Source organism: Emydura macquarii, unplaced genomic scaffold, assembly GCF_026122565.2.
Source record: "Emydura macquarii macquarii isolate MOO-44397 ecotype Brisbane River unplaced genomic scaffold, CSIRO-AGI_Emac_v2 contig_1253, whole genome shotgun sequence".
In the NCBI taxonomy this organism is placed as follows: domain Eukaryota; kingdom Metazoa; phylum Chordata; order Testudines; family Chelidae; genus Emydura; species Emydura macquarii.
Genome location: NW_027131390.1, coordinates 28599638 through 28625042, shown reverse-complemented (window position 1 = coordinate 28625042; position 25405 = coordinate 28599638). Strand labels below are relative to the sequence as shown.

The 25405-nt window shown below is 40.3% G+C and overlaps 1 long non-coding RNA gene across 2 annotated transcripts in view; it reads left to right on the top strand.

Annotated features, from left to right (window-relative positions):
* LOC137153990 (uncharacterized) overlaps positions 1-23859 on the top strand; it is a 91063-nt gene extending 67204 nt beyond the window's left edge. The window contains exons 3-4 of one of the 2 annotated variants that reach the window (XR_010920003.1): positions 20460-20610; positions 23686-23859. This is a non-coding gene — a long non-coding RNA (uncharacterized lncRNA). Of the gene's footprint in view, positions 1-20459; positions 20611-21426; positions 21563-23685 lie in introns of those variants that run through there. The other variant, XR_010920001.1, reaches the window with a different exon arrangement.
* Positions 23860-25405: the final 1546 nt, after the last annotated feature.

Sequence of the window (25405 nt, the reverse complement as noted above, 5' to 3'; positions counted from 1 at the left end):
CTATAAAAATTTGCTCTAAGATGAAACTCGGCTTGGCAAATAACAGAGTTTTACATTCTTAAAATACATATATAAGTCTTGTAGCTCAATTTTGTGCTACCAAATATGCACACACTGTGCATTTGATTTGAAAGCACCACATGGTCATTAGGCTATCACTTATCTTCCTGCTTCTTTTTGCATAAGGGCGTATATACCGTCTGTGTTTCTTATAGTTCCTGAATTTGCCTCTATGCTGAATTCAAGCGTTATTATTTCTTCACCTATTTGGCTTTATGGTCTCTTCTTCCACTTTTAAAATTCACATTTTTAAAGCATAGGATGGGTCAGGGCTAGCTGACCCTGTTCCTGGTGACTCAGTGCACCCCTCCCAGTTTTAAGCCTCTTGCCTTCCATTATCTTGAAGTGGGATCCCACTCTTGTTGCCCAAAGTACAGATCCCCATGCACAAGTGAGGTTCTTCCCTAGGCTAACGGGATTGGACTACTTCAGGCCTTCCCTTCAGGTTCTGTGACCCCATGGATAAACCAGTGATCCAAAACTACCTTTTCAAAACTAGGTATGGTTTAATCTCATCAGTGGGAATGCAGCATAACAAAAGAGAAGAGGGGGTTTTTTAACTAGAGTTGTGTGTGGAGAAAAGTAATTCTACTCCATGAAGTATTTTGATGTTTGTGAAATTGGATTAATTCTGACTCAGAACAAAACAAAACATTTCAGAATTCTCTGAGAGTGGAAAAGCTCCACATTCATTGACTTGGAGTTTGCATGGCTGGTTCCCCCTGAGTCATGGCCCTGGGGATCCCAGACCCCCCAGCAGCCCATTGAGTTCTAGTTTTAACACAATACTCAATATGCATGTATCTCTTGACCTAAAGTTTAGATAGGCCCGCCTTCAGAATCTCCCACAGGATCCGTATTTGTGTCAGTCTGCTTCTTTTGTGCAGTTTACTGATCACTGCCTTACTCTCCCCAATTCTTCAGGGGCTGTATTTTTATCCATCTCAAAGCTTTTGTGTGAGGTTTCTCATCCAGATATCTTCCTTTTCTCATACCCCTAGGTTACCAGCCAAGAGCTGAACGCAGCCTAGTCAAAGGTAAAACTCCCAAATGAATGACTCCTGCATTTTTTTACGTATTGGTAAATGGAGTGCTCTGGTGCTTTCCTGGTGAGTAACTCCTGCTTGAATTAACCTCTTATCATACACCCAACAACCCTAACAATGGAAGTTATAAATAACTAAACAATAAAAATAACACTTTTTTCCCCCCCCACACAGTCCCTCTCACAAGAATGTTGAATTTAATTTTACTATGGTTATTTCTGGTTGATTTGTATGTATTGTGTGTTATTTGGAATTAAGAGTAGCCTTTACCTCTTGTATGTTCCAGCTGTTGTAAGTAATAGTAGTAGTTACATAGTTGATATTTTCTTTTCTAAACTTTGTTCCAAATTGATACATGTGTGGACTTTACTGAATTTACTCATTATTAATACTTAACAAACCTTCAATCTTCAAGAAACTATTTTTTTAAATTTTAAATTATGAAAATCTAATCTTTTGATCATAGTTAAAAGTTGTCAAATTACTCAGCAAATCCAGCAAAAACATGTTTTGATGGGTTCACTAGAAGTTCACATTTTTTTTTCATCCACCTCTAATGTGAAAGAATTACTTTCAGAGATGCTTTCAATTAAATACTCCAAGTCATAGCTGAACTTCAGATTTCCCATGACTGGTGAATTAACACTTTACGAGGCACTTGGCCAGGCTATCCATACTCCAGACATAGTTATGGAAGTCCCAGAACTACTTCTGCAGTGTTTGTGCAGTACCCATAGTTTTTAAAAGTCCCCATTGTTGTGACAGAGTCAGTTTTCAGTTCTTCAGCACTCCATTTATATCAAAGGAACCCACTGAATTAGGGATTCCTTTTGGTAAGATGTGCTAGAAGCAGTCAGATATGCAGGGTAGAATTAATGGGCTCCTTCTTACTATCAATCTGACAGACTTAAAAATAAATATAAAGGAAATATATAGGACTGATATTTAAAATGCTCAAAACCCAGCTTACAGATTAATAGTTGTTAAACAACTAAATGCTTGATGTCCATTTGCTGATATTTGCACCCACAAATAATTGCTCCCCAAGAACTGGAGGCTTAAAAAAAAAGTGTTACTGCAGGTCAAGTGCTCATTTCCTGATCAGGCAAAATGGCCTGTCATAGGTTTACAACATTAGCTTCAAATATACTACAGAGTTTATTCATGGTGAGAAATCCTTGTGTGTGCTCATCCTTTGAGCTGATCAAAAAGAGTGGAATTTTCCTTCAAGTTATGAGGCATATCACACATCAAGCACATTTCCTTGCCTTGCCCAGTTTAGGCAGATATGGGAGATCGAGCCCTTAAATGTAAATTTTCTTGGGCTAATGAGCTGAATATCTTTCAATGTAAGTTCTTATGTGAATGTGTTAAGCATGCAGATGGTATATGCTACAGGTAAGGGAGAGTTAAGACTTTCATTCTAACCTTCCCTTCTCCATGCCTCATAACATTAACAAATAATTCCTTTGGGGGATTAATATTTCAATCTCGTCTTTGAGATTAATTTTATTTCTCTGTTCTTGTTCTTTAAAAAAAAAAAACTGAGGGAAAAATTTGTTTAGCCACTTCTGAGTTATGTATGTTGAAGTACAGGGGGGGAGGGAACCCCATATGTTCCAATCAGAAATTTTGTAGCAAGCTACAGCAACCAACAGCTGAAGGCAGAACTATTAATCTTGGCTCATTTCACAGATGCCATTGAGATCTAAGGCATCACTGTAATCCCAGTTTTTGAAGAAAATTGGTTCAGTAGCTTTTAAAGTTATAAGAATATTAAGTGGGAAATGTACATGCGTAGTTTTTTGTTTTCTTTTAACACAAATTTATTTTAAAAAAAAATACAAACAGCAGAAACAATTTAGACCATGGACGACCTTATGCTGTGTTAGTTAAAAGCAATGAAAAATTTCATAGGATTTGAGAGTCCAAATTTTTCAGGTGTTCTAGTGTGTGTTTGAGTTGGCTTGAAATTTGAGACAGCATGGCCCATGCTGGAATGCTCCCACTTTAGGCAGTCTCATTTTTGAGGTGGTGCTGCTGAAGTCAAAAGCAAAATTTAGACTATTTGGGGAAGAGACTCTTTGTTTCTTACCAAATATTTGTACCGTGTGAAGCAAAATGGGGTCGTCTTCTCTGTTGGGGCCTCTAAATGCTACTGTAATATGAAAAGGAAAGAGCTGCTGGTAGAACATCCTCTATGATGAGTAAACATACTTGGCCAGAAGTTTACTGGAACTGTTTTATTGTCTATCTGAATTAATACATTGTCTGATTATGATCCTCAGACCCAGCTCAGACCCTTTGTATAGCATTTCATGCCATTACATTTTAGTCTTTCCTGTGACATGCTGCAGTTGAGTCTTGTGTTGTATGTCGAAATATATTTGGACTTCCTTTTGCTTTTCCTTTTCTATTCAAGATTTTCTCCTCTTTCAGCACTCCTAACATTGTGATATTGCTCTTTCTAGAACAATAGAACCCTTTTAAATATTGCTTGATACCTTTTGTCCCCACAGGGGACAAAATAATTTAATTTATAATCATAATTTAAAATACAATAGGTGAGTAAAAGCTCTTCTGATTTCCATGCATTCGAATCATTCTGGATATTTCAAGCACTTTATTTAAGGGGTAAAAATCCCCATGGGATCTATTGTGTAAGGTGAGGGCAGTAATATTGTCACAGCAGGAGGCAAAGGCCTGAGTTTGATAGTTGTATGTGAAGCAGTTAGATTTTATTTTTATATAATTGTACTGTATACTGCTTTGTGTATATTAAAAAAAAGTGTTCGCAGCATGCAAGAAGAAACAACTGTTTTCCGATTAAATGCTTCATTAAAGTCCCCTCCTATTCCCCCTCTGCCCAAAAAAAAAAAACAACAACCGAACCAAAAAAATTAAGGGTATTTATTGTAAATTAAAGTTTGGAGAATCTCTGACTGGATGTAATTGTGTTTCTTTCAGTTTGTAAACTCTGAGAGCAACAGCAGTGGTGAACTAATCCTTCAACAAAAAGCTCTATGGTGGGTTGACCTAGACTGGGAAGTTTATTTAGAGCATTTGTTTCAAAGGGCTTGATTCAACAAATACTTAAGCCCATCTGAGTGGTCCCATTGAACTCATTGGGACACCTATGAAAATTATACCTTTTAGTATGAAGACTCAATTCTGAAAGGGGCTGGGCACTCATCGTGATGCAGTGAAGCACTTTAACGCTCATTGACTTAAAGTTAAGCACATCTCACACTTCTCAAGTTCAAGCTTAAGTGAAATGGTCTTTGGGTTTGACTTGCTTTGTTCAATTGAGGTGGAGTTAATAAAATATCTAGGCCTGATCCTGCAAACACTTATGTACATTTGAGTAACTGTAGTCATGTGGAGAGACCTGTAATGGGAAATTTAGGCACTGAGAGATTGAGCCCCACTCTCCAGTGGAGTTAAACACCTGTCAAAGTGAGGCATTAGAATGGAAAACAATGCCTAGAGTGGCTAGCCTATAATCATGCAATGAGTCACTAGCAGAGTTCAGTATAGACCCAACAGATCCTGAATCAGTCTTGTGGATGGCTACTTAACTGTGCAATGCCTCCTCAGCATTACATGATATACAATAATTTGTCTCATTACTATAATGGCCCCAATTCAACCAGCATTTAAGCATGTGCTTAAGTTGATCACTATTCAGAAAAACACTTCAATTCTATGATTCTATTCAGCATGTGCTGTAGGACTGGAAGGGACCTCAAAGGATTGTCTAGTCCAATCCCTTGCACTTGAGGCAGGACTAAGTATTACCTAGGTCATCCCTGACAGGTAATTGTGTAATCTGCTCTTAAAAACCTCCAATGACGGAGATTCCACAACCTCCCTAAGCAATTTATTCCAATGTTTAACTACCCTTTCCTAATGTCCAAACTTAACCACCCTTGCTGCAATTTAAGCCCATTGCTGCTTGTCCTATCTTCAGAGGTTAACCAGAATAATTTTTCTCCCTCCTTCTTGTAACCACCTTTTATGTACTTGAAAACTGTTATTGAGTGCCCACTTAGTCTTCTCTTCTCCAGACTAAACAAACCCAGTTATTTTCAATCCTTCTCATAGGTCATGTTTTCTAGACTTTTAGTCATTTTTGTTCTCCTCTGGACTCTCTCCAGTTTGTCCACATCTTTTCTGAAATGTGATACCCAGAACTGAACACATACTCTAGTTGAGGTCGTAGCAGTGCAGAGTAGAGCAGAAGAATTTCTTCTCATGTGTGCTTACAACATTCCTGCTAATACATCCCGGAATAATAGTCTTTTTGCAACAGTGTTACACTGACTCATGTCTAGCTTGTGATCCACTGTGACCCCCAGATCCCTTTCCACAGTCTTCCTTCCTAGGCAGTCATTTCCCACGTGAGGTGAAGTGCTGAATCAAGACCTCTGTGAGCCAAATGTATTGGTCTTCAACACTTTGGGCACAGGGCTGAAGTCAAAACACTCACATGAAGTTCAAGAGTAAGGAGTAGACAGGGTGTGAGACCTTTTGATGCTAAAATCCTGATCTAGAAGTATGAGTATTGTACATCAGGATAAGTTCTCTGCTCTCTGAGCAGTTGCATTACATAGGTTACCTAATGTCACTTAAGAATTGTTTCTTCTGAGTCCTTGCTGGAGGAATAAAGGACATTACAACTTTAAAATTTAGCATTAGATTTTAATTCAGTCATGCTTGGTTTATTTTATTCACCAATGAAGTGGCTTAAAGTGAGATATCAAAATAGTTGCCTTTATGCCATATAATTATTGGCTAATTAATACCTGGTGTGGGTTGACAGGAAAAGAGAAATTTTGGTAAGGTAATGAACTATACTATCCAAAATTAGTCTTCAACTTCAATAAAATCCTCCATTTTACTGGGTTATTCAGTTACCCTATTATAGCAATCAGTCTTGCACTGTATTCCTAATATCTACATTGCCCAGCAGCAGAAATCAGTGTGCACCCTACAATTTATAATCCGCTGTACCTAGGTACTCGTCAATTATTTTTGCTAGTAAATGCTGTGCCCTGATGGATGTTCTTTATCTTTATGCTATATTCCTACAGCCTGTGGACTGTTGCTTTGAAGAGTGTCTTGAAAGCATTGCTGCTAAATGGCATAGCCAGTGCATCTGCTGTAATCCTTAATTTTGTTCCAAGTCAATCAATTTCTGTTTTTCTAGAATGCACTTTCATGGGTGTATGATAAACCCAAAAGAACAAACAGCCAGCCCCAAACATCTAACTTTAGAACCTTTTTAACATGTTCCTAATATTAGCAAAACATTTTTAGAAATGTAAACAGCAAAAGTTTATTTGTGTCATACTTTTTATTTAAAAAATATTTTACCTGAATAAATTAGCTTACAATTTGTGAAATTAAAATAAAATATGCTTGAGACTGTATTTTTTCCAGACAAGTTTGTGGTGTGTGGCACCCTCAAGGCTCTCTTCCCTCCTTTCTTTCCCTCTCCCTCCCCCAGTATTTACTCAGAGGACTTTCCTTGAAGTTAATGGAATTACACTAGGGATATATAAGGCTCAAAACATTTGATAAACATTGCATCATCCACTTTTTTCTTAGGAAAAATCCTGTAATGTATTGTAATAAAGTATCTATTGACTATGATATGCTTCTTTAAGAAATATATTCAAGAAAACTAAAAACAGGAAACATATTGCAACTACTACAGATATTTATGGGGCATTATTCAAGTGTTCTGCTTCTTCAATTAGTCTGTTAGGCATCTGCACTGTACAATCAGAATGAACTGTCTCTGACATAGCAAATGCCATATTGCTGTATGTGGTCATGTATAAAGTTGATGACTTGTGATTGCATGAACCAGAGGGGGAAAATCCCCTTTGGAAAGAGCTGTTTAGTGTAGCCCTTTCCACAGCTGTAGTCCAAAGTCAGTTTTTAGATGCCCTTTGCGGCGAGAGAGGCTCTATTTTTAGCTTTGGAACTTGAAGTTCAAGGAGAACTATCTGTAGCAGAAGCTTCAGTACAGAACCCCCTCTATATTGTCAATAACTTGAGAATTCTGTCACCAGACTATAGTCTGGCCTACACCTACAAAGTTAGGTTGACTTGCATCAACCAAGGAATATGTGGGGGTATACACCCAAATTTCTCTTGTTGATGTAAGCACCCTGCTACAGCAGGGCAATAACACCACTTCCTTGAGGAATTCAAAACCACGGTCAACTTAAGTCAATTCAGCAGGAGTATAGACACTACATTTGTTGTGTCTATCCTAACAGTACTCCAGCAGATAATCCCCACAATCCCAATGTTTCTGTGATAGAGACTGCTCCGGTCACAGTTTGAACTCCATTGCCCTAGGATCACAGAAACCCACCCACCCCTTTTAAGACCTCTTGTGTGTTTTTTGAAATGCCTTTTTGCTAGGTGTGCTCATGAACATAGTCAATCAGCTCACCTTGTTTTTGTGCATCCAACTACACTGGCTTCATGCACTCATGACTACTAGATGTGCTCCTCCTGGAGGAGGAAAGAAATTATGGATCTCCTCTCCCAGCAAAGAGAAGAAACTGTGAAAGCATAACTACAGCAGAGATGCAGCAATATCTGCATCTACATGCAGATTACCCAGAATACTGCAAGAGGGGCATGACCTGGGTGAGCAACAGTGCTGCGTGAAAGTGAAGGAACTTGACCTTCTGATATGTCTGCTGAAAGAGGGCAAGAAATCTGGTGCTGTCCCATAGACTTGTTGCTTTTACAATGAATTGCATGCCATCCGTGGCAGTGACCCCATCAGCACCCCACATATGACTTTGGCCACTTCGCAGGAGCCAAGACAGAGGCCTCCTGCTATGAACAGGGAAGAAAGGGAGAGATGCTGTCAGGATTCCAACCATGCTGGGAACCAGGAACTTTTTGACACTGTTACATTAAAGCCAGTTCCTACAGATAAATACAGATAAGCCCACTGATGAAAGGGAAGAGCATGCATGGATGGGTACATGCATTATTCCTTTTTGCTTCCCTCAAAGGTTATCTGTCCCATCTCCTCTGTAGACTTTGGAGAAAGGCATTGAGTCTTGATCTGATTTAAGTTTACTGGCATAACATTACAAAGCAAAATAGTAGAGACTAACCTGGCAAACAGTAGTAGGGCAGTCTGATCTCACAATCCACATCAGCTCGATTGCCATGTATTCGGATGCAGGTAGAACAAACAGAGGTAGATTCAGCATCTGCTTTTCATTTCTTTGGTTTGTTGAGCAAGGCAGGGAGGACACACACAAAATGTTTGGTTTATTTGACTAGGAGTGTTCCTTTTACCCACTGCAGAGAGATGTCACTAAAACTGTCATGGAGATATTATATGACCGTCTCCGAAGAGTTTCGAGGGATGGCAGTCTTGTTGCCTCGACCACAATAGGAGGCTTTCCACTGCCACTCTGGTTGGTTGGTGCTCTTCCAGTATTGGACAAGTGGCATATGAGCTTGGGCAGCTTCTGGACCCTAGTAGCAGCTGGGTTCTTTGTTCCTTTGTCACCTCAGGATTCAGATTATCCAAAATTAACACTGACTCGGTCAGCAGCATAGTTTCACAGTTGATTTTCTAATAGTGATTGGGTCTGGCTGTTCAAATTCAGCAGATAGATGGTCCACCTCATCTCTCTGTTCTAGTGTCAGCTTTCTCCCCTTCATATTTCAGATATTATGCACCACGTAATATGCAGTGGGGCTGTTTGCCTGACTCAGATCCAAGCTAGTGCATAAAGTGTGCCAGCACCTCTTCACTCTACCAAAAGCACATTCAACAGCGGCAGGATTCTTGTGTTGATCCATCATCTTTCCAGATGATGGAATGCAAGGGATGCTGACTGATACCTGTAGTTAATGAACAACCTTTTCCACATTCTACCTAAAAGAAAGGTGACTGTGGCTCTCTGGGCAGCATCAACAACGGTCTGGCATGGAGAAACCATGAGGTATCATTAGGGAAATCTAGGAACAGCCACGCTTTGGGAGGAAACAAGAGGTTGAGATCTATTTTTTTGTTTGTTTGTTTTTGAATTCCTAGAAAAATCAAATCCCAGGAAAGGGGGAGGATGATCGGCTAAACTCAAACATACTGTGGAAAGATTCAGCTCACAGAAGAGTGGGAGTGCAGTCTACTTCCAGTACTCAATGTTATAATTACATAGAAATAAAGTCACGTTTCCTAATGAATGGGAGCAGGAATTCCCTGCATTGCAATAGTTCCTTCACTTTCATATTGGCACAGTGCAGATGATTATTCATTACAGGAAGACATAAAAATTCTGTATGATAATATGCATGAGACATGTAGTTAATCCACTATGGATTCCATTAGGAACTGAGCTGATATACAGCTAACTAATTACCCATTCATTAAACAGAACCATAAATGACATTTCCAACATATTACAAAACCTCTTCCTGGTAATATTTTCCCCTCTATATCTATTCTGACATTTATATTCTGTCTCTTTCATAATTATTTCAAATAATTTCTTTGGCAGATTGAGGGGGGGAAATAGCTTAAAAAGAGATTACTTACCATCTACTAGTGGCTTGTAGAAAAAGCCATAAGGCAGTGCTACGTATTTTGATACATTAACATAAAATTGAAATGCTTATGGCCTCTAAGCATTGGTGTTCTCCCACCTATCACCATGGTGCATCATTGTGTTGCACCTCTTCTCCCTCAACTTCTTCTAATTGTTTGCTTGAATGTATCTTTAGCTTGGGACTCAGGTGTCCCAGACAAGGAGCCTTATTCTCCCCCCAATTGCACCTTTGTACATCAGGAGTAACTCCAGTAGGTCGATGGAGATCAAAACCTCGCTAGTAACTTCAGTGTAGGTTAGAGAAGGATCAGGTCCAATGTCTCAAGTGCCCAGTTACTCCTGCTATTATTATTTCAACAGATGCTGTTGGATGTGGAGTAAAGGGTGGAAAGCAGTGACTCAAACAGAAGCTGGATACAGAAGAAAGATGGGTTCAACCAAAAAAGGATTTGAAGTTCAATTTAATTAGGGTACTGATTGGGTGCTGATGAAAGTGTGTGCTGTATAGTCATATGTAGCGCACACTTTCAAATATTTAACAGGGGCATGGCATTGAAGATGTCATGGAGTGCCTGGGTTTTATACAGCTAATAAGACTAGCAGTTGTACATTGGTAAGGCTTCATCTAGCAGCTCTTAATAGGCCCCACCCTTCTTGCTTAAAGACTTATCTGAAGCTTTTAATCTTTTCCTATACTCATTCTCTTCCATATTTCATCATTGTACCAGCTTCCTCTTCACTCCTTGCTTAACCAGATACTTCTCTCTCTTCTCCACTGTCATCCTTCCTGCAACTACACTAGGCCACATTCCTCATCCCAAACCATCCATCTTTGGATAATTCTCTTTTCCCCCCGATCCTCATCTTTATACATCCTGGAGGCCCTATCATAGCCTCACACTTCCCCTATTATAGTCTAATCTCATGCCGATCTTCTATGTCCGATATTTCAAATTCATCAAAGCTTGTGCTATTTTCAAATCTTATGCATTTAGAAGAAACCTCATCAAAGCCATTAATATGTTTGTGGGCCACATCTGACTTGGACCTCATAACATCTGATGAGAGGAAGCAGACTGGGTTTAGCACAGAATTGCTAAACCTGCTGAGATGTGTAGTGGGTTAAGAATATCAGTAATGAGAGGGAGGGCATACTACCACATTGTGGTATTGCATGCTACTTAGAGATAAATGACAATAGATCTTATTCCACTGTTACAAAAGAGAGATTTCTAAAATCAAGAGGATATATATCATTGAATCAGAGCTCTTCACTCTTGCAGATTTCTTTCTTGCTAATTCAAATAAGTATGTGGCACACGTCGAGTTATCAAAACACGTAAGCCAGAGAGTAGATTGGTCAAGCACTTATAATAGCTGTCATACCCATGGATGGAAAAATAATCCCCCTGATGCCACCTTTCTTATGTTTGTTGATATCTAAATGATTTCTAAACTATTTATCATATTGTGAAACGCAGCTCTCTCTAATCCATTGACGGGGCTTGTAAGTGGTAAAATACCATGATGCACTACCATATACTGAAAACAGATTTTATTGAAGACTTCAGACTATTTGCTATTGAAGCATAGCCATTGATGTGTGATCAGGAGAAGACAGCTGCTAGTATAGAAGAAAGTCAGACAAGAGTGTGAAAGACAGACAAAAACCTAACACTTTTTTAAAATACATGGGCCGCAAGGAGTTCCACTTGACTATATGGAATGTTTCTTAAACTTCTAGCCTCAATGAAAGGGGCTGTGACACAAGGGACTGGGGGAAGGGAGATCAAAAGGCCCTGTAGCTGGATCTAGGTGCCAAGCGCATCCCAGACCTTCAGCTCAGGGTATGCTGCAGTTGAGAGTTGCATGTAACACTGGAGAAGTGAGCGAGTGGTGATCATGGTCCAGCAGTCTGCGACTCTAGGATTGATCAGTGGGCAACCTGTTTGTAGATTTTTCAGCTCCAGTGAGGACTGATGTCATCCAAGTGTGGAAGGCTGCTAAGCATTTATGCTACACAAGTAATGTACTGGAAATGTACATTGTTTCCAGTGATGTACTAGAAATAGTGGATGAATTAACAGCAGTGGGGCTGGAACAACACGTAAATGGCACGCATACCCCTATTCTGGTACCTTGCCACTGAGTACAACAGAAAGATACTTTCCATGTGAGCGCTAGTTGATCACTGGGGACATTTAACTGATATATCCATGTGGGCTGGCCGGGGAAGGTGCCTGACACTCATCTCTTTAAGAACCCAGGACTTCTTAAAGAAGTGCAAGCAGGGACATTCTTCCTCAATCTGATATTAACTTTGGGGATGTTGAAATGGCAGTAGTGATTCTGGAGGACCCATTGCACTTAATACTCCCCCAGCTCATAAAGCCATACACCGGTCACCTCAACAACACACAACAAGGAAAGATTTAATTGATGGCTAGTAGGTGCAGAATGACTGTTGAATGTGATGTTTGGTAGACTGAAGGGTCATTGCCAATGTTTGCTCACTAGATGAAATCTGAGAGGCAAATGTTCCCCTGGCTATGGCTGCATGTTATACTGCACAATAGTTGTGGCAAAGGGGGAACCGCTACCGTAGGGGTAGGTGAGGAGAGGGGACGACCGACTGTCTGCAGAATTGGAACAGCCAGACTCATGGACTATTAAAGGTCACTGTGGAGCTGTATGGTTGAAGAAAACCTTAAAAGTCCACTTTAACAGTGAGGCACCCTAGTGGTTCAGGGGTGGGCTACTGCCCTCCTGCTTTGAAATCTGTAATGTGTGCGGTGAGGTGGTTATTGTACGTCACTATGAATTCTGCAATGCTTGGTACATGTTGTTGAATGTGGGTTGTTTAGTGCCTCCCCTTATTTGTATAATCCTTCATCTAAAGTTTTGAATATTTGTTTTTAATGCCCACTGATTATGAAGTCTGTAATGTTTGCTGTGAATTAGTACAGATGCAGTTTCCAAAAAATAGAACTTCATTGAGTGCAAAAAAGTAAATTGCACTCCCCAAAAAGGGGGTGGGGGAGTTAAAACAGTTCAACAACATTGTAAGAGGGTGAACCATATTTTAAACCCACAGCCCAAAATGGGATGAAATAAGTAATGCCCGATCCTGTGGTTTTTTTCCCCCATGTCTGTGTATGTGTAGCTGTGATTCTCCTGGTTTGCCACCATCATAGAGCGGTAGGGCTACAGATGCACACCATGAGACCAACTCTCTGTGTGCTGCGGGACATAAGGACCTCTGACCATGGAGCTCTCCAAAGGCTGTATAGGCTGTAGAGCTGTTGCTCTTTGAGCCCATAAGTCAACATTGCTCTGTAACATTTGTGTGTCGCTTGATGTCCTAGTGTTTCCTGATAAACATCTTGGTGCTTTTGGCTCTGATACAGCAATCCTTCCATTCTCATTCCAGCTCTGTGTTCAGTCTTTCATGCCTTGCTTTCAAAACCATAGATGATTGGAGGAGATCACCAAGCACATCCGAGTCCTCTTCTTTCCCCTCCTCATCAGGGTTAGAACTTCAGCAAGTGTGTGGTTGGGGGGGACCACTCAAGAATATCACACCTGAGGCCACTGATTAAAACAGACAGATACAGCATTATGTTTACAGTCACAGCAGAAAGAAAAAAGTGTCAACACTCCTTTGCATTATTCTCATAAATATCTTTTAATAAGACATGCTAATTGTCATTTGCTTTGGAGCTGCCTTGGAGCAGCACTGCTCTACAGTTCAAACAATGGTGAGCACAGTCTAGACTTCCAGGGAGACTGTGTGTGGGGGGGAGGGGCGTGTTTGTTGCATAAAGCTATAAAAGCTGGGAATGGGTATAGGGCAAGATTATTGAATTTGCAATGGGTAAATTTGCAGAGTTATAGGTCTTCACTGCAGCGTGTTCAGCACCTAGACTTACAGTATGCAGCAACTCTGCCAAGCCATGCCTGAGTTACTGTGTCCTCACTGGTGCTGCATTCACTTGTGTGTCACTAACGTATGTGTGGAGGATCTATGCACATATTGGGAATAAAATAAATGTGGACAAAAAAATTCTGGGTTTGAAGCTGCTTAATTGTGCCACAGTGAAAAATTAATCCACCCTTGCCAACCCTTCTTGGCCTCTTAGAAGCCAGGTCATTATGACAGAGAGCCTGTGTATGTGTGTGTCTCAGTTTTGGTCGCTAGATGGTAATATTTCTGAATTAAAACCTAACTTCCACTTGCTGTTTTTTGACAGAACTTTGATACAGTTAAAAAAGACAAACAAACTGGGACACTTTGAAGCAAGAGCTCTTCTGTGTCAGTCTGTTATGCAAGTACATTTCTACAGACACATCTGTTAGCTTTTTAATGGAATTTGAACCAGTACAGTGTCTTTGCACTCTAGAATGTATCAGTGAATATTACCAGGTATAATGAATCTCTCAACAAGATTACACATTTAGACAAAAAAAGGAGGCTTCAGCTAAAGTAATTTGAAGTTATAATTCTTTTTATTTTACTTTGTGGCCACTAAAATGCTATTCACAGACAATCTCTGTATATCAGCTGAACCATTCTATTCAGCTGTAATTAGAATAAACTGCCATTCTAAATTACAGTACATTGGATATAGAGATCTGTTTTGAGACAACCATTTCTTACCAATGCAGAGACACAGCAATTTGCTGTCTAACTTTGTACATTTGCAAAAGACACTGGGTGTAAAATTAATTAGGTCATTAGAAACCTATTATCTTACCTCTAAGGACTGATTTTAAAGGAAAGTGTTTCCTGTAAAATGTTCCATCTTAGCATTCAAAACTGGTTGTGCTTCATTCTTCAGGTTTACAATTGATTTTCTGTATTTGTCAGTTAGAATTCAGAAACGTGTCAGATTATATCTCACAATACACTGGCATGTCCCAGAAAAAGGTTATTATTTGACTGTTTACTTGCTCAATAGAGTTGAGTGAACACTTCACAATAACTTGTATTCTGTGAATTTAGTTTTTCTTTTTGAACGATGTCCACAAAGATTTTTTTTAATGAATTTCAGTACCTTGTGAATGTTAATTAATCTTTCATACAGAGAGATTTCATGCTGTGGATTGCTCATGAACAACTATTACTCATTGCAACTATTAATCTGAGTAGTTCATATTCACACTGCGTATGGGTTTCGATTAGTCACCTGGTACTTTACTGGTCAAGGATTGTATTTTCCCTGACTGGATGAACTGAATAAATATTGGCACTTCTGTTTAAGGAAAAACTTTATTCCACAAGAAAAAGCATATGACATGTACAAGGACAACAGATTTTTAAAAACCCAGGTTTCTTCCTAAGTGAGAGAGAGAGAGGGGAGGAAAACTTAAGCCCTACAGATTAACTGTTCAGCAAGTTCTACATTGAGTTTTTCTTGTCAGATGCATAGTCATAAAATGTAATTGTTTGCATATAAATGCAAAGACCTATTTCCCTATCTTTAACTCTCTTTAGGTTCCAGGACTCTTGCCAGAGCGGGTGGGAGGAGAAATGTCATAGATCTGTTGTATATTCTCCATATCATACACAGTAGTCAGGAATGGTGGTCTTTTGTTTATTATATATTTATAAGTATTTCTAAGGCACAAAGGAGGGGGTGACACTTTGGACCAGTCAGAGGGAGGAGATAGAGGAGATCAATGTAGCTGGAGAAGAAGGATTCATTTGTGAATGAGTTATGATAGAGTTTTGCTTCTTCTAAGCAAGATGATGACAGAACAGTGGTGCTACAGGGCTGTCACTCTGTAGGAGTGGAAGGAGCCTGAGGAATGTCCACACTTTATATGTTGGACTGGCTCTGAATAGAAATAGGGCCCACTTGGCTCTGAGTACCTGAGAATGAAGTCATAATTTCCAATAACACTTCATTTTTAAGCTTCTATTAAACTTTGTCTGCAATGAAGCTTTCCAGAAGAAAGGGGAAAAATCTACAAGATAATTTCTGTGTGTGTGTGTGTGTGTGTGTGTGTAAAATGTTGAATAATTCTGGTTACTAGGGCCAACTGAAAAAAAATATATGCAAAATATGTCAAGGTTTTGACACACTTGCATTGGAACAAAAAACTAGACTTCTCAACATTTTTCTCACACCCTGACAGCAGAATAAGCAATAGGACAAAGGCTGGGGCACTAATCTGGGATGTGGGAGACCCAGGGTCAAATCTCTGCTCTGAACGAGGCAGAGCAGGAACTTGTCCATTCCAGGGGAGTGCCTAACCATTGGCCTTCTGGCTATCGTGCAATGTTGGGCATCTCATTTGTGACTAGAAACTTCCCCATTGTAACTTTTTCTAAACCAGCTGTCTAAACCAGTCATGCTGTCTGGGGTGGCTCATGACTGAGCACTAATCTAAGGGCAGCTTGTCAAAAACAGGGCAGACGCACCAAACAGCTGGTGTGTTCTATAGATTTTACGCAGTCAGTAACAAATGTGAATTCCTGCACCACTAACAGTCTTAGCATGGAGTTACAGATAGTCCCCATGGGCTCTGCAGTCTCTTACCACCCAGCCAAACTGGACTTAGTGAAAAATGGTCATTTACACCAAAAATCCCACAATATTCAGGTTGCTTCCAGTCCCAAGAGACAGTCACTTATCCCAGATCAATTGGTACCTTCATCTTACACCAAGACAACTCCTGTAGCCAATCCTGTAATAAATTATCTAAAGGTTTATTAAATACAAAAAAGGTTAATTTACAGCTTAAGAAAGCAAGCAAACATATACACAGAAATGAATTCTCAACTAAATCCTAAGAATGACAGAGTTGTAGTAGTAGGTCAATTCAAAGTGTCTTGCAGGGCAGATCCAGGAGGTAATTTCAGGCTTCAGTTTGGCTGTGGCACTGTGAGGTGAAAACATTTCCATCTCTGTTTAATTTCCTTCATTCAGCATCTAAGTCCACAGGATGAGCTTTATTGTACATTGCATTTCCAAGGTGGGATAGGGCCGCACCAAGTTCCTTGTAGTGAGAGATTCTTCCATTCAGAAGGACTATCAAAATCAGGGAACATCAGGAAACATCAAGGAACAATTCCCATGTCTGGGTCCACAAGTTCCAAGCAAACATTTTCAAAGTATAAAGCAAAATTTACACATCCCATATAAGGGTTATTTAGCGTTTAGGTTCTAAGACTAATACCTATTTTGAGCAAAACTAACATAGATGTGACCTGGTCTGATCTCCAGCTATGAGTTTGTCAGTTCTTTGCTAATGCTTGCAATCTTGGCAAGAGCTGGCATCTGATCTGCCAGCATCAACCAATATACTTCTGCACAAAGTCCCAGTTTTGGTGAACTGTCATTTTCCAATGAAAAATGTTTAATCAAAATTTAAATGATAAATAGTGTTAATAAATGATATTACACTTCTTCAATACTCTGTCATGTTGCAGCTCTCTGTAGCTACTCATAGGCCCATATCACTTCAGTATCTGAGCACCTAGAGGTGCACTGCTCAGAGCATCCCTTGAAGTTATGTTGCCCATGGATGGAGCAGTTCTGACTATGTTAACAGGGAAGACAGGAAAGGTTGATTTGTTTTTAAACAGACCCCAGATCATGGTGAAACAAACATTCTCACTGAAAAACAAGCCAGATAGGCTGTCTCACTGAGACACAATTGTACACATGCAATAGAGACTTAGGCTGAGACTTTTAAAGCTGCCTCAGGGATTTGGATGCTCAGTTCCCATTCATTTTAATGCATCTTATGGCTGAGGACTTGGTATTGAACTCCAGGAGCGACGTCTGCAACAGATAAACTTAGCAGTGACTATTGACTCTAAGTCACAAACTGACAGCTGCGTTTTAGAATCCATTTTCATTTTCTGAATAATTGTGAAGAGCAGCTGTCCTCTTCTTCTGGAGCTATTTTGATACGCCTCCACCCCACCAACCTCAACATTATTTTTAACCCTTATTAAAATGCAAAGTTAATCAGATTGTGTGTTTTTGTAACTTCTATTGACTGGCAATGTTACATCAGGACTAGACTGAGCTGTTAAATCGAGGTCTGTGAAGGGGGCAGCTCACAGCTGTGTTGTCCCTGGAAAGAAGTGGGAAAGAACAGTTCCTTCCCTGTTTCTCCACCTCCTGTGGGGAATAAGCTTCTTCACCTTTTCAGAGTGCAGCTTATTTTCCCTTACTCCCCTTCATGTGCCCAGCTCTTGGAGTGGAGCTGCATGGCTCTGCCACTCCTCAGCTCCCCCACCCCTGTACTTGCTGCAGTCCCCACACTGTAGTGGTCTTTGCACATCTTGTGGTATGATTCAGGGAGTCCTCAAGTGATGGTGCAGGGAAAAGAGAGTAGGACTGACAGAAGAGAGAATTTACTCTCCCCTACATGCGGGCGCCTCAGAGCCCAGTTTGGCTTGTAAGTTCTTTGGAGTAGGATACATCTCTCCCTATGACCTTACCTACACTTTTGTGGCAGCACGCTGGGCACATGTAGCTACATGCTGCTCTAAAAAGCAGGCGTGTCCATGCTTGTTGTGGAGCTGCAAGGGTCTTTAGCTGCTGCCTCTCCTGTCAGTCTTTTCCGCTGCTGGAATCTTTCGCTGTGACGAGGAAAAGTCACCACAGCAGGGAAGCAGTAGGACACAATAATGCTAAAAATAGTGTGGAGGTGGGAGGCACTGCCTGGGTGTGTAGAGAGTGTGTGTAGGGTATATATGCTAAGGTTCAGGCAAGTAGCTCACTGTACTGTAATCAACTTGTCTAAGCTGCACCTCATCATCTACACCACTATTTATACTTGTGCTTGCTGAGGTGCAGTGCCTGTAAGCTGCATGTTGCCATAAGTCTAGACTTCCTTTCACCTTCCTCTGTGGCATGGGTCACTTGCTGGTGGATTCTCTGTACCTTGAAGTCTTTAAACCATGATTTGAGGACTTCAATAACCCAGTCATGGGTTAGGAGTCTACAGGATTGGGTGGGTGAGGTTCTGTAGCCTGCATTGTGCAGGAGGTTAGACTAGTTGATCATATTGGTCCCTTTGGACCTTAAAGAGTCTACATACCTTAAGTGTGTGTATCATACTTACTACAATAGGGCCCATTTCTGTTAGGGCTTCAAAGTGCTCCCATAATACAAATCATAAGGAAATAATGGACAATTTCCTTTTAATGCGGAAAAGTAACATTTAGATGCTTTATTGCTGCTATCTCAAATTTCTGTTTAGATAAATCTTCAGGAGTCCATCAAATTCATTCCCTTTGCCCCTTTGTCTTGTCTTCAATCTCTCTCCCTTTGTTTCTCCAAAACAAGAGTTTTTGTATCAGCACAATAATTAACAAACATACCCAGGAACTGTCTGCTTCTCCAGCTTCGTTACACCTTTTTCAGAAAACAAAGAACTCTTTTAGATCCTTTTTCCTCCTTAAAAAATGCTTTAGGCAATTTAGTCAATTTCACTACTCAACCAGAACTTTTATTTACAGAATTTCTCTGTGCTTTCCTCAAAGCCACCCGCCAGGTCTCCCTCCCTTTCTGAGACTTCCCTGCCGTGAGTCTGAATGCTGCTGATCATATGGGTAGGATTCAGCTCAGAAAAACACAGCAAGCACAATTTACCTTTAACATTCAGCTTCCAGCTTCTGCCTTGTGATGCCTGAGTTTTGTTTTTGATTACAGTGAATGCATGTGGCAATGGATTGCAACAAAGAGGATTATTTTGACTTTTAAAAAACTTAGAAAAATTTCTTTTCACCTTTATGTTAAAAAACTTTACTGTAAAAATAAGCAGAGTGACACAGCTGGCAATGGGAGTGTGACAAACAAAGAATTAGTTTACAATTAAAATGACACTGTCAGGAGACTAGATCAAACAAAAGAAGAGGGATATTGCTGCACCATGTCTTTCAGCATCTATTGACCTCTGAGGTTGAGCCAATAAACTAGAAAGGCTTGCAGAACCAAAAAGTGTTGGGTTTAATGTCAGCGGTCCTGAAAGCACTGCCTCAATTGCAATACGATGTGAAGTGAACTGACCGGTGCTGTGATGACAATGGCGTCTGAATGGTGTTGCTCTAGGGAATGATTACAGGGAGCCATATCTGTGAGTAAACAGACCAATGTTTGGGACAAACTGTTAGAAGCTGGGTAGGTCAGATAATTCAGTCTGCAGCTATCTATGATAGGCGTTTCTGTTACAGTGCATCTGCATAGTAATATTCTTGGCAATGAGGCTGCCCCACACACTGGAGCATCATAGTGCACCTTAGCTCTCTGTTCAGATATTGAAGTGTGTGTTAAAGTCCATCTTGAGAACACACATGATATTAAAATACTCAACCTCTTTTGGCTTCCCTGAACATCCTTAAGGATGGGATGCAGCGGACGGACAGTGACTTCACCTTCTTGCAACTTAAGTTCAGTTGATTGTAGTATTCATCTCGTACTTCAAACTCAAATATCATTTCTGCAGAAGAGTCAGAATACGGTTAATTAGCAAAGCGCTGAACAAGCACAAAAAACAGATGATCTCTCTCAAATGTTAAGACGACAGTAAGCTGACCTTGCAAGTTTGCTCTGTTTTAATTGTCTGCTGGTGGCAAACTTCCCCAGTATTGATGCTTCCAAATGGTGCAGGCATTCAGTAAGCATGCTAGCAGACACTTAACAGAAACCTGCTGAAAACTTAATTTTGGTAAGATTGGTGCTGCAGAAAAGCTGCTGCAAAGTTAATTTCAGCCAATGTTTAATGTCTCTTTCAGGTAACCTTGGCAGAGGTGTTAGACAACTGTGAATTGATCAGGCAAATCCCATGCAGGGTGAAGACTGCTGCAGCCTAGCGTCGTCCTTTCCACAGGGTTTGCTGACTATCTGCTGTGAAAAGCTTGCTGTAATTTGGTGGCAAACATGCAGGTAATTCCTTATTATACAACCGTTTGCAGTGTTTTATATGTAAGCTGCTGAGCAAGTAATAGCAAGCCTGTAACCTTACTCTGAGCAGAGCAGGGATGTGTAGTTCAGGTTAACTAGAACTGCAGTTATCCCTTCATGCTCTTTTACCATGGGAAATGCCTCCCCTATATAGTTCTGCCATATTTACTCTAGGTAGAATTATGCAATACTAAAAGATGACCTTAAAAAGTTCAACAGAGAAAATAGCAATGACCTGATTCTCTAAAGCCTTGCACCTGTATAGGCATTTAGAACTGTACAAAGTGACTGTTCAGTGCTACTAGTGCAGAATTATAGCATCTTACACCCTCTTTGCACAGGTCTAAATGATTATACTGAAGAATCGGGTCCCAAATGCTGTAGAATGAGATGTGGGCTTGTCTATATGGGGAAATTGACTGGCGCAGCAGCACAGTTATTACTGGTATAACTACCCCCTGTGGACACTATTCCAGGAAAAAAGTGACTTTATTCTGGAATAATTACTCTGCTTTGCAATTGCTATAGCTGTGGCAATTTCCCAGTGTAGACAAGCCCTAATACTTCACATTCCACTTATGCTGCCACAAAGGATGTTGAACAGAGCTCAACTCAGACATGCACACTGCAGAATTGTAAACAATATCCTGGACAGAAAGCTGGGTGACTGTTGACCTTACATTTTGACAGCCTGGTTCTGTTGATGCTTTCAGTTTGAAATCAGATAGTGGTAGATTTGTATACTAGATGTGGTCAAGTGCCATGCCTCATTCAGAGTCTTGTTTCCTTTCACCCCAGTCCAAGACCAGAGGAACTCTGGCTGATAGAAATATCACGTTGACTCCGTAGCACGTTGACTGCCATGACACCTGCACCACCAGTGAAAAAACAGCACAGAGTATGTCTACACTGCAATAAAACACCTGTAGCTGGCCTGTGTCAGCTGACTTTGACTCGCAGGGTGGATTTGCTGGGCTATAAAATTGTAGACATCCGGGCTCTGGTCAAAGCCTGGGCTCTGGGACTCCGCAATGTAAGTCCAGAGTTAGCTGAACTTGAGTTACCAGGCTTTGTTAGTTTAGGACTTGAGTGCCTACACTTATTTGTAGCCCCATATTAGGAATTGTTGAACCCTGGGTCCAAGTCTGGGACTCTAGCATCTACACTGCATTGTGCAAGCCAGAATCCCACCTTGGATATCTGCAGAGAGACAGTGTGAGGCTAGCAAGGGAAAAGATAAGATACGGACAAAGGGGAGAAGAGAGACATGAGAAAAGCATTAGTGAACCTGCTAGCAGCACTAACAAAGTCCACTTCACCCCCTCCTCCCAAAAACCCCAAACCACATGAAGAGTTCAAGTTCTTACGAAATGGGGGTAGGAGGGCTGTAGCAGCAAAAAGAGGTTGAGCACTCATACAAGCCACTTCATTTTGCCTTTCTTCAACGCAATAAAATTGGCTAATCCTCTTTTTGATATATAAATTAATGGTCACCCATTCATGTCAGTGAAAAGTCTAGTTGTAGCTGTGTCGGTCCCAGGATATTAGAGAGACAAAGTGGGTGAGTTAATATCTTTTATTGGCCCACCATCTGCTAGTGAGAGAAACAAGCTTTCCCACCAACAGAAGTTGACCCAATAAAAGTTATAAACTCACCAACTTTGTCTCAGGAAAAAGTTTCAGTTTCAGCAGTGATATTTTTAGAATTAGAACCAATCCCTTTATTCCTGCTGGACAACTGAAGCCAGAGATGTACAATGGTTTTGAACTCTATCATCAACAGAGCAAGAGAAGTTGAGCATATATCTAGAAGAGGAAACTATAGTATTATTAAGCACATTTCTTCCCATGAGCCTCACTGATCCTATAGTCTTAGTTGAAAAAGTTACATTGGTATAATTATAGAATAAAGATAAATCCTTCTCCCATAGAGCATCAGTTAAAGTCCAGTCCAAGAATGCAAGTCTTTGATGGAAATACCTAGAGTGGTGCAAATATTGGGGGAAAATAGTCCTGTAAATATTTTCAAAGGTTTAAATTAATTCACTAGAATTGTTAATTATGCCGATATTCTTGCATATCAGCTTACTGTCAGAAATATTCACTTAAGTAATTACAATTAAGTGAATGCTATAGAACAATATGGGGCAGCAAACATGGTATTTGAAATCATGAATATTTGCGCCAAAAACCTGATGTTGAGTTACATTTACCCAGTCAGAGGACAAAAACAAACCACGTGACCTGGCAGTCCCAAAAAAAACAGCTCAGATATGGAAGTCTGATTATTCACAATGTCGCTGCTCACAAGCAATCTACAGACCTGGAATTATTCATGGAAATGATTGGCTGAATGATTTCAAATAATGAACAAACTTGAGAAAATCCATTTGCAAACAATTCAAGGACATAAAAAAGGGTGAAATTCATGGAATTAACTCCTTATCACGAATCACTTGCCCATCTCTAGTCACTCCTTTTTGAGAACCATGTGGTGGGCTAAGTGACCTGACTTGGTCCACTCTTTCCAGTGGCAAGTTATACAAAAACTACCTTCACATCTGAGCACCCTAGTTGGTAGTCCCAGTAGAGAGCCAATTTGTACAAGGGTCATGGCTGAAATACTCTTTAATACCTAACTGTTGTCAGGGTTGAAGTAAATTGGTTGGGTGGCATTAGGAGGCTTGAATTGCCGCTGTCTGGGCTACATGTGTTTTGAGGGTAAATACTTCTCTCTTCTGGACTAACAATCTGGCACTGAAGTTATTTAAAAACAAAGTTTGCAGAAAGAATGTCAATGGCTGGGGCAAAGAATGCAGATTGAGTATTGCTAATTTGTGGATCTTTTCCTTACTTAACAGTTGGCGGCTTTAATTTTTATGTGATCATGTGTGCATTAGTTGAGTTAATAACAATGCTAACAGATTAATATCTTAACTAATACCTTGTAAAGGTGCTGCCTTTTAGAAAGAAAGAGAGGCTCAGAACACAAGAAGGTTGAATTAATTAAAATCTGATATATATATATATATATATATATTGTTGCTTGCCTCATAGACAGAGAGAATTGCATATAGCAGGATACAGAGAAGCCCCAGACAAGCCATTGAGAAACCAAGGCCAGTTTCATCATTGAAAGAAAATTAAGGGATGATAGGTCTGATTGTAATCTCATTTACATTGATATAGCTTCATTCATTTCAATGGATTTATGCTGGTGTAAATAAAATCTGAGTCACGCTGATTGGTTTAAACTAGATGTATCCACAATTTAGAATATTTATCTGGTGCTGTGCTTTGATTGCTTGGTGTACAACTGTCCATATGACAGGGCCTGATCCAGTTTCATGTCAGTAGGAGTTTTCTCACTAACTTCAGTGTCCATTGGATCAGACCCTCTGTGCCAACAAGGAATATGGTGCTTGAGAAGTTAATATTTCCAGTGCCAAGGCATTGGGTTATTTTTGATACATCTACACCCCATTGACAAATTTTTTATGATAGTATTTACAATTTTAAGGTTTTTGTTGTGATCATCTTTCCCTGAAATGAATTCACTGGGTAGAAAGGAGCTAAGGGCTTATGGAGTTATTTAATGGTACACTTACCGTCCTTGCTATCAAAGTTTGTGATGATTCAGACTCAGATATGTCAACTTTACTTAAAAATTGTTGCTCATAATGGTCCCCATTGGAACAGAACATATTCTAGGTCAAAAGGAAGTTAGTTGTGATATTCTAATTGTTTCTGACATCATTCTGAGTCTTGGGGCATTTATTACATTACAGTTGTGTGACTAGTGCTTGACTCTGTAAAGAGTTCCCTATGCCATTAACATGTGGTCATAGCCTCTTACACATACTGATAACAAGCACATACACACTTAAGGCCCAATCCTGATCCTATTGAAATCCATGAGAGAAATTCTTTTCACCTGAAAAGGAGCAGGCTTGAATGGTTACCTGCCAATCACAGGTTTGTTTTTGTACTGGCGTGTGCTGATTTCACATCAGCTTGAATGCTGACTTCACCAGCATTAGTGTTGTGTTATATTGCCATATAGAAGACCACTCTTAAGACCTAAACTGAGCAGCCTGAACATCTGAACACCAGTGATGGAGGAATTTCAAAGGCTTTTGTTCAATAAACCATCAAATCCAGATACTTCTCTGAATCTTTAGTCTCTATTGAGTCTGGAAAGACTGGGCAGGTTTATTGTTGTGAGATTGGTGGGACTTTTTGGTCTTGACTGGAAGTACAGAGGCATGAGGAAATGATCCCATCTTTTTCTAGCATCAGATACCTTTACTTTTGGTTTAGTACATGTGAAATTTCTGGAGGTGTTTTTCATGACACCCCAGTTGGAGAGCTGGCAATGGAATAGGCTTTATTGGTGATAGGGCATTACTGATGGTATCTAATCTGTGGGGCCAGATCAGATGCAGCATCCAGTGAAAAGGATTATCCTGTTCCAGAGAGCTCAAATGGTGGTAAGTCACTGGAATGCTGCCAGGTGGTCTGCAGAGGCACTTCGGTCACTGTGTGGCTATGTCTACACAGCGAAAAAAAATTTACGGATGACCTGGGTCAGGCTGAGGGCCGGGGTCAGGCTCCAGGGCTGAAAAATCACTGTAGATGTTGGGCTTAGGCTGGAGCCTGAGCTCTGGGACCCTCCAACCTTCACAGAATCCAAGAGTTCAAGCTCCAGCCCAAGCCTGAACACCTATACAGTGATTTGAAGCCCTGCAGCCTGAGCCAGCTGAACTGGGACTGCTGC